General features: G+C 35.7%; 1 protein-coding gene and 1 long non-coding RNA gene across 5 annotated transcripts in view; both read left to right on the forward strand.

The window, feature by feature from the left end:
* Nucleotides 1-439, forward strand: part of LOC131394058 (uncharacterized) — a 34,417-nt gene extending 33,978 nt beyond the window's left edge. Inside the window, exon 3 of the long non-coding RNA XR_009216054.1 lies at nucleotides 384-439. This is a non-coding gene — a long non-coding RNA (uncharacterized LOC131394058). The remainder of the gene's footprint in view (nucleotides 1-383) is intronic.
* Nucleotides 1-13,305, forward strand: part of LOC131394054 (disintegrin and metalloproteinase domain-containing protein 5-like) — a 601,035-nt gene that overhangs the window by 144,433 nt on the left and 443,297 nt on the right. The gene's annotated exons all lie outside the window — the stretch shown is intronic.

The following is a 13,305-nucleotide window of genomic DNA, read 5'->3' on the forward strand; positions in this document are numbered from 1 at the left end:
GAGATTCTGATATAATGGTCTCAGGTGGAGCCCAGGCTTGGGTATTTTTTAAATTCTCTTCAGATAATTCTTGAACTCAAGGGACTAATCAAATTATTTTTTCAGATATTTCTCTAAGAGGACTTCTGGTGCTAGATAGTAAGAAATAAAACTTCCAATTTCTTACATATGATTACATCTTTACAATCTGAAGGCACATAGCTTATTGCATATTTATTTCAATGTAGTCACATTTATTACTTTATTTTATTTTTTGGATTTTTATGCCAATTATTGGTAATATGAATTCTGGAATTTTCTTGAATTTTTCTTATGTATTATCCATGCACACAATCTGATTGTTCAACTGACTTTATTTTTCATTTCTTTTTGCTTTGTTTTAGTTTTGTTACCACTATGCCTGTGTAGAGGTTCGACATCGGATCGATTTTGGGGCGTGTGATTCTCTTAGAGATTGCCATAAAAATGGAGTAAGTAATTTCAATTTTCATTTTAAGCAACATGCTTTGAACAATTCGATAAACAGTTTGGGGATTTAAAATAATTATTTGAATGATTATTTTTTATCATTTTCGTGCTGCTTGGTGTCATTAATAGTCTGTAATTTATAGCTTCAATCTTATTTTCTTAAGAAATCTTGTGGAACTATTTATTAGAGAGATAAAGTAGAAACATTTAAGATGATTCTGGTTGTATAAAGTGTTCAGTAAATATGTGGGATGGATATGCTGTAAGCGTCATGTGTTACATTATAACTAAAATGATGTTTTTTTTTCAGAGAGAAGGCAGAAACTGGTAAATAAAGGTTATTAGAATTTTCTTGCTAGTCTTGCCCCTTAATTTAGTCTGGGCTGTTCTGTGAAGCTAGCAAGTAAATGATAATTAGTGGCATGTTACTGGTAATTGCCAGTATTTGGGTCTGGCTGTGATGAGAGTTGAAAGAATTCAAACAAAAAATTGATTTGGCAACAGAAGCTAGATATACTTTCTAAAGTATGGACAATTTCAAAGAAAAACTTGTTGAATTTGTCTATTTAAGATAAATTATCTGGAATGGATAAATTCTCTGTTAAATAAATGAAGCGTATTCATTGGTCTCTCTTGAAAATCATCTTTGTACATAAAAAATTGTTTTATTTTCTGATTATTCCAGATTTGCAACAATTTTAACCATTGCCATTGTAATGACGGGTTTGTTCCTCCTCACTGCCAACCAAAGAAAGGAGAATTTGGAAGTATTGATGATGGGCACAAGATTAAAACTGGTTAGTGTCTTAAAATTTTATTAATCAATGACAATATCTAAGAGAATAAATTAAAGTATAGGTTCCAAGCTACATTACAAAGCAACTGATGTCAAAAAATACAGTTTTATTTTATTTTTAAGATTTAAAAAATATCTAACCCAGTATAAGTTTGTGCTGTTCTTTCTATATCAACATTGACATTGTTTGCTAACAAAAAGTATACCTAATGTTAGGCAATTTTAAAAGTATAAATTCTGGTGCATATAATTTTACTAGTTAACTGGATTGTCTCATATATACCTGGTTTAAAATAGTAGTCATTGGTATATTAATGCCACTAGACTCTTTCGTGATATCTTTTATTTCTCTCTCTTGCATTTTAATGACTCTGATCTTGTCTTTTGAAATGTCCTCTTTAGAATCTTCCCCGTGGGGTTCCCAAGTAGTATTTTGAGATTAAGCAGGCCTGGATGAGACTAGGAACAGCTGGGAGATACTTCCTGGTTCCAGAAGGTATTGGGGCCCACCTAATATAACCCGGGAGCAGAGGAGGGCCGTCCACCCTTAAGCCCTCTTCTTTTGAGGAAAATAAATAATGCAATTCCTGGGCAGACTTACCTGTAGCTGTATACTAGGGGAGAGACATACTTAGGGTAACCAACTTTTTAGAGAGTTAACGCACAGCCGTATGACTGTGTATCAGACCAAAAAAAAGAGCATAATAATTTAACATGTAACATATAATTATACACATATATTATTATTATTTTCACATAAATATGTGGAAAAATAAATATTTATTTGAAATTATGTATTATTCTGTATTGTTTACTTTTCTATTACATAAATGCTATTATTTAAGCAAAACAATAATATAACTAGTTAACAGTGTCAATTGATAGTAGTTCATAGTACAATCAATTAAACAAATAATATATATGAGCAAAAATGTAACAATATTTTATACTGAGAATATTTTATAATACGTTATCAGATACAACAATTTATTTTATCTCTTTTTAAAAACTCTTAACTGGATATTTAAATTTTGCAGGCTATCTTACTATATTTTCTTCTTCTTTTTTTGTTGAGGTAACATTGGTTTATAACATTATATAAATTTCCGGTGTGCATCATTATATTTCGACTTCTGTATACACTACATTGTGTTCACCACCAAAAGTTTATTTCCCCTCGTGACCATACAAATGTCCCCCTTTACCTCTTTCACCCTCCCCCCACCCCACTTCCCCTCTGGTAACCATCAATCTGTTCTCTGTATCTATGCGTTTATTTATTTTTTATCTTCCACAGGTGAGTGAAATCATACAATAATTGTCTTTCTCAGTCTGACTTATTTTCCTAGCATAATACCTTCAAGGTCTATCCATGTTGTGGCAAATGGCAAGGTTTCATCTTTTTTATGACTGGGTAGTATTCCATTGTATATATATGCCACATCTTTATCCATTCATCCATCAATGGGCAATGAAGTTGTTTCTGTCTTGGCTACTGTAAGTAATGCTGCAGTGAAGATAGGGGTGCATGTATCTTTTCAAATTACTGTTTTCATAATCGTTGGATGAATACCCAAAAGTGGGATAGCTGGATCATATGATGGTTCTATTTTTAATTTTTTGAGGAATCTCCATACTGTTTTCCATAGTGTCTGCACCAGTTTACATTTGCACCAACGGTGTACAAGTGTTCCCTTTTCTCTACATCCTCACCAAATGTTTGTTATTTCTTGCCTTTTTAATAATAGCCATTCTCACGGGCATGAGATGATATGTCATCGTGGTTTAGGTTTGCATTTCCCTAATAATTAGTGATGTTGAACGTCTTTTCATGTGCCTATTGATCATCTGTATATCTTCTTTGGAGAAATGTCTGTTCTTATCCTTTGCCCATTTTTTAATCGAGTTGTTTGTTTTTTGTTGTTGAGTTGTATGATTCTTTATATACTTTGGATATTAATCACTTATCACATATATGATTTGCAAATATCTTCTCCCAACTGGTAGGTTGTCTTCTAGTTTTGTTGATGGTTTCCTTTGCCATGCAGGAACTTTTTAGTTTGATGTACTTCCATTTGTTTATTTTTTCTTTTGTTTACCTTGCCTGAGGAGATATATCCAGAAAGATACTGGTAAGACCAATGTCAAAGACCATACTGCTTATGTTTTCTTCTAGGAGTTTTATAGTTTCGGATCTGACATTCAACTCTTTAATCCATTTTGAATTAATTTCTGCATGTGGTGTAAGACAGTGGTATACTTTCATTCTTTTGCATGTGGCTGTCCAGTTTTCCCAACATCATTTATTGAAGAGATGTTCCTCTCTCCATTGTCTGTTCTTGGCTCCTTTGTTGAAAATTAGCTGTCCATAAATGTGTGGGTTTTTTTCTGGGCTCTCAATTCTGTTCCATTGATCAGTGTATCAGTCCTTCTGCAGTACCATGCTGTTTTTATTACTATAGCTCTGTAGTACATTTTGAAATCAGGGAGTGTGATGCCTCCAGCTTTGTTCTTTGTTCTCATGGTTGCTTTGGCTATTTGGGGTCTTTTCTGTTCCATATAAATTTTAGAATTCTTTATTCTATTTCTATGACAAATGTTGTTGGGATTTTCATAGGGATTGCATTGAATCTGTAGATTCCTTTAGGTAATATGGACATTTTAACTATGGTAATTCTTCCAGTCCATGGACATGGAATATCTTTCTATTTCTTTGTGTCTTCTTTGATTTCTTTTAACGTTTTGTAGTTTTCGGTGTACAGATCTTTCACCACCTTGGTTAAATTTATTCCTAGGTGTTTTATTCTTTTTGTTGTGATTGTGATGTGGATTGTTTTCTTGAATTCTCTTTCTGCTAGTTCATTATTAGTGTATAGAAAGACAACTAATTTTTGTATGTTGAAGTGTACCCTGCAAATTTACTGTATTAGTTTATTGTTTCTAGTAGTTTTTTGGTGGATTATTTAGGGTTTTCTAAGTTTAAAATTATGTCATCTGCAAATAGTGAAACTTTTAGTTCTTCTTTTCCAATTTGGATACATATTCTTTTTCTTTCCTAATTGCTCTGGCTAGGACTTCCAATACTATGTTGAATAAGAGTGGTGAAAGTGGGCATCCTTGTGTTTTTCCTATTCCTAGAGGGATACCTTTCAGATTTTCACCATTGAGTGTGATGTTAGCTGTGGGTTTGTCATATATGGTCTTTATTACGTTGAGGTAGTTTCCTTCTATACCTATTTTATTCAAAGTTTTTACCATAAATGGATGGTGGATCTTGTCAAATGTGTTCTGTGCATTTATTGAGAGGATCATGTGATTTTTATTCTTCATTTTGTTAATGTAATGTATCATGTTGATTGATTAGTAGATGATGAACCATCCTTGCATCCCTGGAATAAGTCACTCTTTTTTTCTTTTTTTAAGATTTTATTTATTTATTTTTCCCCCCAAAGCCCCAGTAGATAGTTGTATGTCATAGCTGCACATCCTTCTAGTTGCTGTATGTGGGACGCGGCCTCAGCATGGCCAGAGAAGCGGTGCGCCGGTGTGCGCCAGGGATCCAAACCCGGGCCGCCAGCAGTGGACTGTGTGCACTTAACTGCTAAACCACGGGGCCAACCCTGTAATAAGTCACTCTTGATCGTGGTGTATGATCCTTTTAATGTATTGTATTCAATTTGCTAATATTTTGTTGAGGATTTTTGCGTCTATGTTCATTAGTGATATTGGCCTGTAATTTTCTTTTTTGTGTTGTTCTTGTCTGGTTTTGGTACCAGGGTAATGTTGGCCTTGTGAAATGAATCCCCTCCTCTTCAAATTTTTGGAAGAGTTTGGGAAGGATGGGTATTAAATCTTATTTGAATGTTTGGTAGAATTGAGCAGATAAGCCATCTAGTCCTGAACTTTTGTTTTTTGGGAGGTTTTTGATTACTGTTTCAATCTCCTTACTAGTGATTGGTCTATTCTGATTGTCTATTTCCTCTTGATTTAGTTTTGAGAGGTTGTATGATTCTAAGAATTTATCCATTTCTTCTAGGTAATCCAATTTGTTGGCATATAGTTTTTCATAGTATTCTTTTGTAATCCTTTGTATTTCTGTGGTATCCATTGTAATTTGTCCTCTTTCATTGCTTTTGTGTGTGTATGTGAGGAAGATCAGCCCTGAGCTAACATCTGATGCCAATCCTCCTCTTTTTGCTGAGGAAGATTGGCTCTGGGCTAACATCTGTGCCCATCTTCCTCTACAATATGGGATGCCGCCACAGCATGGCTTGACAAGTAGTGTGTCGGCCCATGCCCGGGATCTGAACCTGCAAACCCCGGGCCACCACAGTGGAGCGTGAGCACTTAACCGCTACACCACCGGGCTGGTCCCTCTGATTTTTATTTTTTCCTTCCTTCTACTGACTTTAGGCTTTGTTTTTTTCTTATGCTTCTTGTTCCTCTATGTGTAATGTTCGATGATTTATTTAAGATTTATCATCTTGTTTCCTGTGGTAGGCCTGTATTGCTGTAATCTTCCCTCTTAGTACCACTTTTGCTGCATTCCATAGATTTTGGTATATCATGTTTTCATTTTCATTTGTCTCCAGGTATTTTTTGATTTCTCCTTTGATTTCTTCATTTATCCAATAGTTGTTCAGTAGCATGTTGTTTAGTCTCCACGTATTTATAGCTTTTCCAGCTTTCTTCTTGTAGTTGATTTCTAGTTTCATACCATTGTGGTCAGAAAAGATGCTTGATATGATTTCAATCTTCTTAAATTTATTGAGACTTGTTTTGTTTCCAAGCATATGATCTATCCTTGAGAATGTTCCATGTGCACTTGAGAAGAATGTGGATTCTGCTGATTGTGGATGGAATAGTCTCTACATATATATGAAGTACATCTGATCTAATGTTTCATTTAAGGCCACTGTTTCCTTGTTGACTTTCTGCCTGGATGATATATCCATTGATGTAAGTGGGATATTCAAGTTCCCTACTATTATTGTGTTGCTGTCAATTTCTCCCTTTAGGTCTGTTAATAGTTCCTTTATATATTTTGGTGTTCCTATGTTAGGTGCATATATATTAGTAAATGTTATGTCTTCGTGATGGAATGTCCCCTTTATCATTATATAATGTCTATCTTTGTCACTTGTTATCTTTTTTTTTTTGAGAGGAAGATTGGCCCTGAGCTAACATATGTGCCCTTCTTCCTCTATTTTGTATGTGGGATGCCACCACAGCATGGCTTGATGAGTGGTGTATAGGTCAACCTGCGAATCCCTGGCCACTGAAGTGGAGCATGTGAACTTAACCACTACGCCACCGGGCTGGCCCCAATCACTTTTTATCTTTTTTGGCTTGAAGTCTATTTTGTATGATATAAGTATGGCTGCACCTGCTTTCTTTTGGTTGCCGCTTTCTTGGAGTGTCATATTCCATCCCTTCACTTTGAGCCTGTGTTTGTCTTTGGAGCTGAGATGGATCTGCTGGAGGCAGCATATTATTGGGTCTTGCTTTTTAATCCATGTAGCCATTCTGTCTTTTGATTGGTGATATCACTCCATTTACATTTAGGGTGATTATTAATACATAAGGACTTAATATTGCCATTTTATCTTTTGTTTTTTCATTTCTCAATATTTTCATTACTTTTTTTCTTCTTTGTGTTTCTGTCTGCCATTTCAGTTTGGTGGTTTTTTGTGATCTTTTTCTCAGTTTCCTCTTTTTTTATCTTTCATGTCTCTGTTCTGAATTTTTATCCTGTGGTTACTGTGAGGTTTGTATAAAAGGTCTCCTAGGTAAGGTAGTTACTTTTTCTGCTGATAGCATCTATTCTTCATTTGCCAATACTGGTTTTTACCCTTTTCCTCTTCCTCTTCTGTGTTTTTGTTGTCACCAGTTGTCCCTTTTTATGTTTTGAGTTCATTACCAAACTGAAGTGGTTATAGTTACTTTTAATGCTTCCTTTACCTTTAACCTTTATGTTATAATTAAGTATTTACTAGCCTATTCTGATATAGAGTTGCAATTTTCTGATTCTTTCTGTCTGTTTGTCACCTTGCTGAAAGCTTTGTATACCTTTTCATTTTGGGTAGGAAACCTCCTTTCAACATTTCTTGTAGGGCAGGTATAGTGGCAATGAACTCCCTCAGCTTTTGTTTGTCTTGGGAAGCCTTTATTTCTCCTTCATATCTGAAGGATAACTTTGGTGGATAGAATATTCTTGGCTGACAGTTTTTATCTTTCAATATTATGAATATATCATTCCCCTCTCTCCTGGCCTATAGAGATTCTACTGAGAAATCTCCTGATAGCCTGATGGGAATTCCCTTGTAGGTTATTGGTTTTTTTTTCTCTGGCTGCCTTTAATATTCTTTCTTTGTCATCAACTTTTGACAGTTTTATTATCATGTATCTTGGAGAAGGTCTTTTTGTATTGAGATAACTGAGTGTTCTATTAGCTTCATGGATTTCTACATCCAGTTCCTTTCCCAAGGTTTGGGAAGTTCTCAACTATTATTTCTTTAAATTAGCTCTCTGCCCCCTTCTCTCTCTCCTCTCATTCTAGGATACCTATTATCCTCCATTGCCCTTTCTAATGGAGTTAGGTAATTCTCATAGAATTTATACATTTAAAAAAATCTTACTTCTCGCTCCTCTTCTACCTGCATCATTTCTAAGTTTCCATCTTTGAACTTGTTAATTCTCCATTCCTTGTGGTCTGCTCTATTTCCAGTGCTTTTTAATACATTATTCATCTCATTTGTTGAGTTCTTCACCTCCAGAATTTCTGTTGGTTCTATTTTAGTTTCAATCTCTTTGGTAAAGTATTCTTTCTGTTTATTGATTTTATTCCTGATCTCATTAAACTGTGTGTCTGAGTTTTCTTGTAGCTCATAGAATTTCTTCATGACACCTATTTTGAATTCTTTATCATTTAGATCACAATCTTCAATGACTTTATGTTTGATTTCTGGAGCATTGTTATTTTCTGTTATGTTACTGTGGCTTTTCACGGTCCTTGTGGAGTTACTCCTCTGCTGGTGCATTTGTCACAGGAAACACTTTTCTTATTTAGGTATATCTTTGTTTGTTTTCTAACTATTCAGTTAGTTAGAGATTAGAGGCCTTTCTTTTGTTTTTCAGTAGATGGTGCTATAGCACTAATTTTTGGTTTCTCTTACCTGCGCACCTCTGGCTATATTTGAGGGTTGGTACTTTCCACCCTCCAACACTTCTATTAGGGGTGTTACCAGTAGTCTCATCATTGCTGCCTTTGTCTTTGGGGGTCACTGATGCCTTACAGTTGCTGATATTGCTACAGTTACTGATTTTACTGCTGAGGGTACAGTGAGGGCTCACACCTCTACCACATCTGGGATCACCTGCCTCGGAAGCTCCACTACTGTTGTGTGGGGAGGAGGAGGGTGGGAAGGGAGCTGGGTTTGCAAATATTTTCTCCCATTCAGTAGGTTGTCTTTTTTTGTTGTTGATGGTTTACTTCGCTGTGTAGAAGCCCTTTAGTTTGATGTAGTCCCATTTATTTTTTCTTTTGTTGCCATTGCTTTTCATGTTTGATTAAAAAATTGATCACCAAGATCAATGTCAAGGAGCTTATCACCTATGTTTTGTTCTAGGAGCTTGATGATTTCAAGTCTTATGTTCAAGTGTTTAATTCATATTGAGTTAATTTTTGTGTATGGTGTAAGATAGTGGTCCAGTTTCATTCTTTTGCATGTGGCTGTCCAGTTTTCCCAGCACCATTTATTGAAGAGATGGTCCTATCCCCGTTGTATATTCTTGGCTCCTTCATCATAAACTAATTGGCCATATATGTGTGGGTATATTTCTGGGTATAAATTATTTTTGGCGTGTTGTGCAATATGCTCTGTTTTGGTTATTTACATCCCTAATCCAGTTGTATGTGTCCTTCCATCTGTCAGTAAAAACAGTCATTTAGCCTTTTGTTCAGTAATATCTGGGTCATGTTGGTGTCGGTATTGTAATCATTCTGATTTTCATTATTTGAGCTTTTATAAACCAAGATTACAATATTGAAAATATGAAAAAATTAAATTAGCACTTTCTTGACACCAAGCACAAGAGTTAATCTCCAGACTAAGTCAAAGATGGACTATTAGCACTAATAATTTCAACACCTTTAGGTTGCACACTTAAGTCACATCATTCTGAGTGAACCACAAATCACAACTGTGAACATCAGCAGTCAGAGTTAAAAACATTGACAGCAACTACAGATAATCTATGCTGTATTCATTTGACACCAAAATAATGCTACTTTTAATCCTTGTTTTCGTTAGCTTTAATATGGATTTTATTCTTTTCCTCCAACCTTCTAAACCAGTTGCCAAAGCTCAGAAAATTTCCCGTCCCAGTAATGGATTCCTCAGTATGTGAGACTTTTCATATGACCCCTAGGACAGTCCCAGGTGAACCTTCATGGTTGGTTACCCTAGGCCACCCTAGGTCCAAATGACAGTAGGATGACAGCACCTGAGCTGAGGATCAGAGGAAACCTTCCAATGCAACTAGTTTTCTTTAGTCAGCTGCCATAGATTCTGTCTTCATCAGCTGTAATCTGGGGCCTGTAGGTCTACCCTGAAAGCCCTGCGCTGATGTGCCATCTGGCTGCATGTTCTGTCCCAAAATGGTCCCTTCTGGTGCCCTGGACCCAGTCAAGGAAGCCCTGGGCTTCCCTTGATGAGCCCTGGACTCAATGTGGGAGAAGCCCTTGTGATGCTGAATGCGTTTTGGAGGCATAAAGAGTTTGAGAGTCAAGGTGGTCCCAGGGAGTCCAGGTTTGTTTTATATCCTCGTTCTATTTATTTTGAATATCACTGACTTAACAGAATATGATCTGGAAAAACCTCAAATTATAGAATTTATGATGGCCTTATTTATTGCCAGTGCACTATCAACTTTTGTTAATTTTTCATGGATATTTTCAAATAATGTATAATCTGTTTTTACGGTATATATATATAGCTCTAACTACATAAAGAAACATATATGCATAATTGAATGTATACATATATATGTGTGTGTGTGTGTTTGTGTGTGAGTTACCTATTTGAATTAGCATATTCTAGAATATAAATCCTCATATATTTTTGTCTACTTGATACATAAAATTATAAAGATTGCTTTAATCTCATATTATAATTTTTTTCAATAATTTTGATGTAATCCTAACCCCAGAAATTACCACTAATCACTGATCATCATAATGATTTTCAGTGATTATTATCAACCTTTTTAATCTGTGACAAGCTAATAGTGAAAAAAAATTCCACTTGCATTTCTTCAATTTCATGAGGCTTCCTATTTACCTTATGGTTGCAGGAAATTTATAATTCTTCTGTGTATTGCTGTTTCATCACGCTTAACAATCTATTCTACTGGTATTTTTGACCTTTTATAACACAACACATATCTACATTCATATGTTTAATTGTAAAATACACAGAACATAAAATTTACCTTTTTAACTGTTTTTAAGTCTACAATTCAGTGGCATTAAGTACATTGTTGTACGTTGTTGTGCAACCACTATCCATCTCCAGAACTCTTTTCATCTTGCAAATCTGAAACTCTGTATCTGTTAAACAATATCTCCTCATTCCCCTTTCCCCCAATCCCTGTCTACTACCATTCTACTTTCTGTCTCTATGAATTTGCCTACTCCAGATATCTCCTATAAATGGCATCATACAGTATTTGTCCTTTTGTGTCTAGATTCTTTCACTTAATGTAATGTCCTTAAAGTTCATCCATGTTGTAGCATGTGACAAAATTTCATTCCTTCTTACGGCTGAATAATATTCCATTGCATGTAGATATCACATTTTGTTTATCCATTCATGTGTTCATGGACACTTGGGTTGCTTCCAAGTTTTACCTATTGTGAGTAATGCTGCTATGAACATGGGTGCACAAATATCTGTTTGAGTCCATGCTTTCAATTCTTTTGGGTATATACCTAGATGTGGAATTACTGGATAATATGGTAATTATATGTTTACTTTTTGAGGAACCACCATACTGTTTTCCATAGAGGATGCATCGTTTTACATTCCCACCAGCAATGCACAAGGGATTTCTCTACATCCTCATCAAAACTTGTTATTTTATTTTATTTTTTTAGAGTAGCCATCCTAATGGGTGTAAAGTGATAACTCATTGTAGTTTTGATCTCTGTAGAGGTATTGCAGGATCTATAGATCAGAAATTACTCTTTTCCTTTTCAGAATGTTATTGTGTTGTTGAAAATTCATATCAGAAGATCTTTCTGTCATTGTATTTTTAATTTGCTACTTTTTACATATAGGAAGCCTACTGATTTTTGTGCATACATTTTGTCGATGGACTATCACTATTTTCAAAAGTCTTTTTGTTGATTTTTGGGGCAGTTGATGTTTTTTAAATGATGTAACTGCAATTAATAATAATTTTGCCATATCTTTTTAATAATAATAATTTGCCTCTCTTTCCTCTTCTCAGTTGATGTCCCTCCCCCATCTTATAATTGTGTTAGGTAATCCATTCTGAATAAAAAGAACTAATCATGAGAGAGGTTATTGCTTTACTCCAAGGAAAACCTCTAATATTTTATCATGAAAAGGCTGCTGCTTTTGATTCGATATGTTTATCTTGTTTAGAAAATATTTATCTCTTCCAATTTTATTTAAAATCAGGAATGTCTTTTGGGTTTTATTAAATATGTGTATGCCATCTGTTGAACTGATCACATTGTTTCTTTTATCACCTTTAAAGATTTTTTAATAGTAAACCTCTTGTGTTGTAGCCTGAAGTTTTTTAGACTATTAGGTAGTGAATGTTGCTGGGAAGGAAAGTTTTAACAGGAGTTCCACCACTATTTCTCCCTTCAAGGGATGCCCTGGGGAAAAAATGATCTCATCTATTCTTTCATGAAAACACACTGTATTAGTCTGCTTGGGCTTCATAACAAAATACCACAGAGTGGATGTCTTAAACAGTAGAAATTTGTTTTCTCACAGTTGTAGAGCCTAGAAACCCATTATCAAGTTGCTGGCAAATTGGGTTCTGTTGAAAGCTCTCTTCCTGGCTTGCAGATGGCCTTTCCTCTGTGTGTGTGAAGACAGAGAACTCTCTGGTCTCTCCTCCTCCTCTTTTAAGAAGATAAGTTTCATCAGATCTCACCCTTAAAACCTCACTTAACCCTAATTACCTCCCAAAGGCCTCATCTCCAAATATCATCACATTGGGGGTTAGGGCTTTGAATTTTGGGGGAATGCAATTCAATCCATAACATTCCATCCTATGACCACCTCAAATTTATGTCCTCCTGGTATGCAAAATACATTCACCTCGTCTCAACAGCTCCAAACGTCTTAACCCGTTTCAGCACCAATTCCAATCACAAAGTTTCATCTAAGTGTCATCTAAATCAGGTATGGATGAGACGTGAAGTATGATTCATCCTGAGGCAAAGTTCCTCTCCAAGTGTGAACCTGTGAAATCAGACGAGCTATGTGCTTCTAAAAAACAGTCGTGAGACAGGCGTAGGATAGATGTTTGCATTCCAAAAGAGACAAATTGGAAAGAAGGAAGGGGGGAAAGATCCTAGTAAATACAAAACTTAGCATGGCAAATTGCATTAGATTTTAAGCTTTGAGAATACTCCTCTTTGGCTTGATGTTCTGTCCTCCAGGCCTACGGAGGACAGCATCACCCCACAGTCCTAGGTAGCATCTATCCCACCCCTTTGGCTCAGGGTAGAGGCCTTGCGCATACAACTCTTTCAGCAGCCCCATCCCTGAGGCCCTGGGCTGGGGCAGCCTGGCTAGCAGAAACCAAGGAGAAGGCCTCATCCTCTGAAACCAAGAGGGAGACAGCCCCTAGGCCTGTGATGGGAGAGGAAGCCCTTATGATCTGTGAATCACCTTCAGGGGTTATTCTCTTTCTGTTTTCTTTTCTTTTTTTCTTTTTGGAGGAAGATTGGCCCTCAGCTAACATCTGCTGCCAATCTTCCTCCTTTTTTCCTTTTT

Source organism: Diceros bicornis, chromosome 29 (genome assembly GCF_020826845.1).
Source record: "Diceros bicornis minor isolate mBicDic1 chromosome 29, mDicBic1.mat.cur, whole genome shotgun sequence".
In the NCBI taxonomy this organism is placed as follows: Eukaryota; Metazoa; Chordata; class Mammalia; order Perissodactyla; family Rhinocerotidae; genus Diceros; species Diceros bicornis.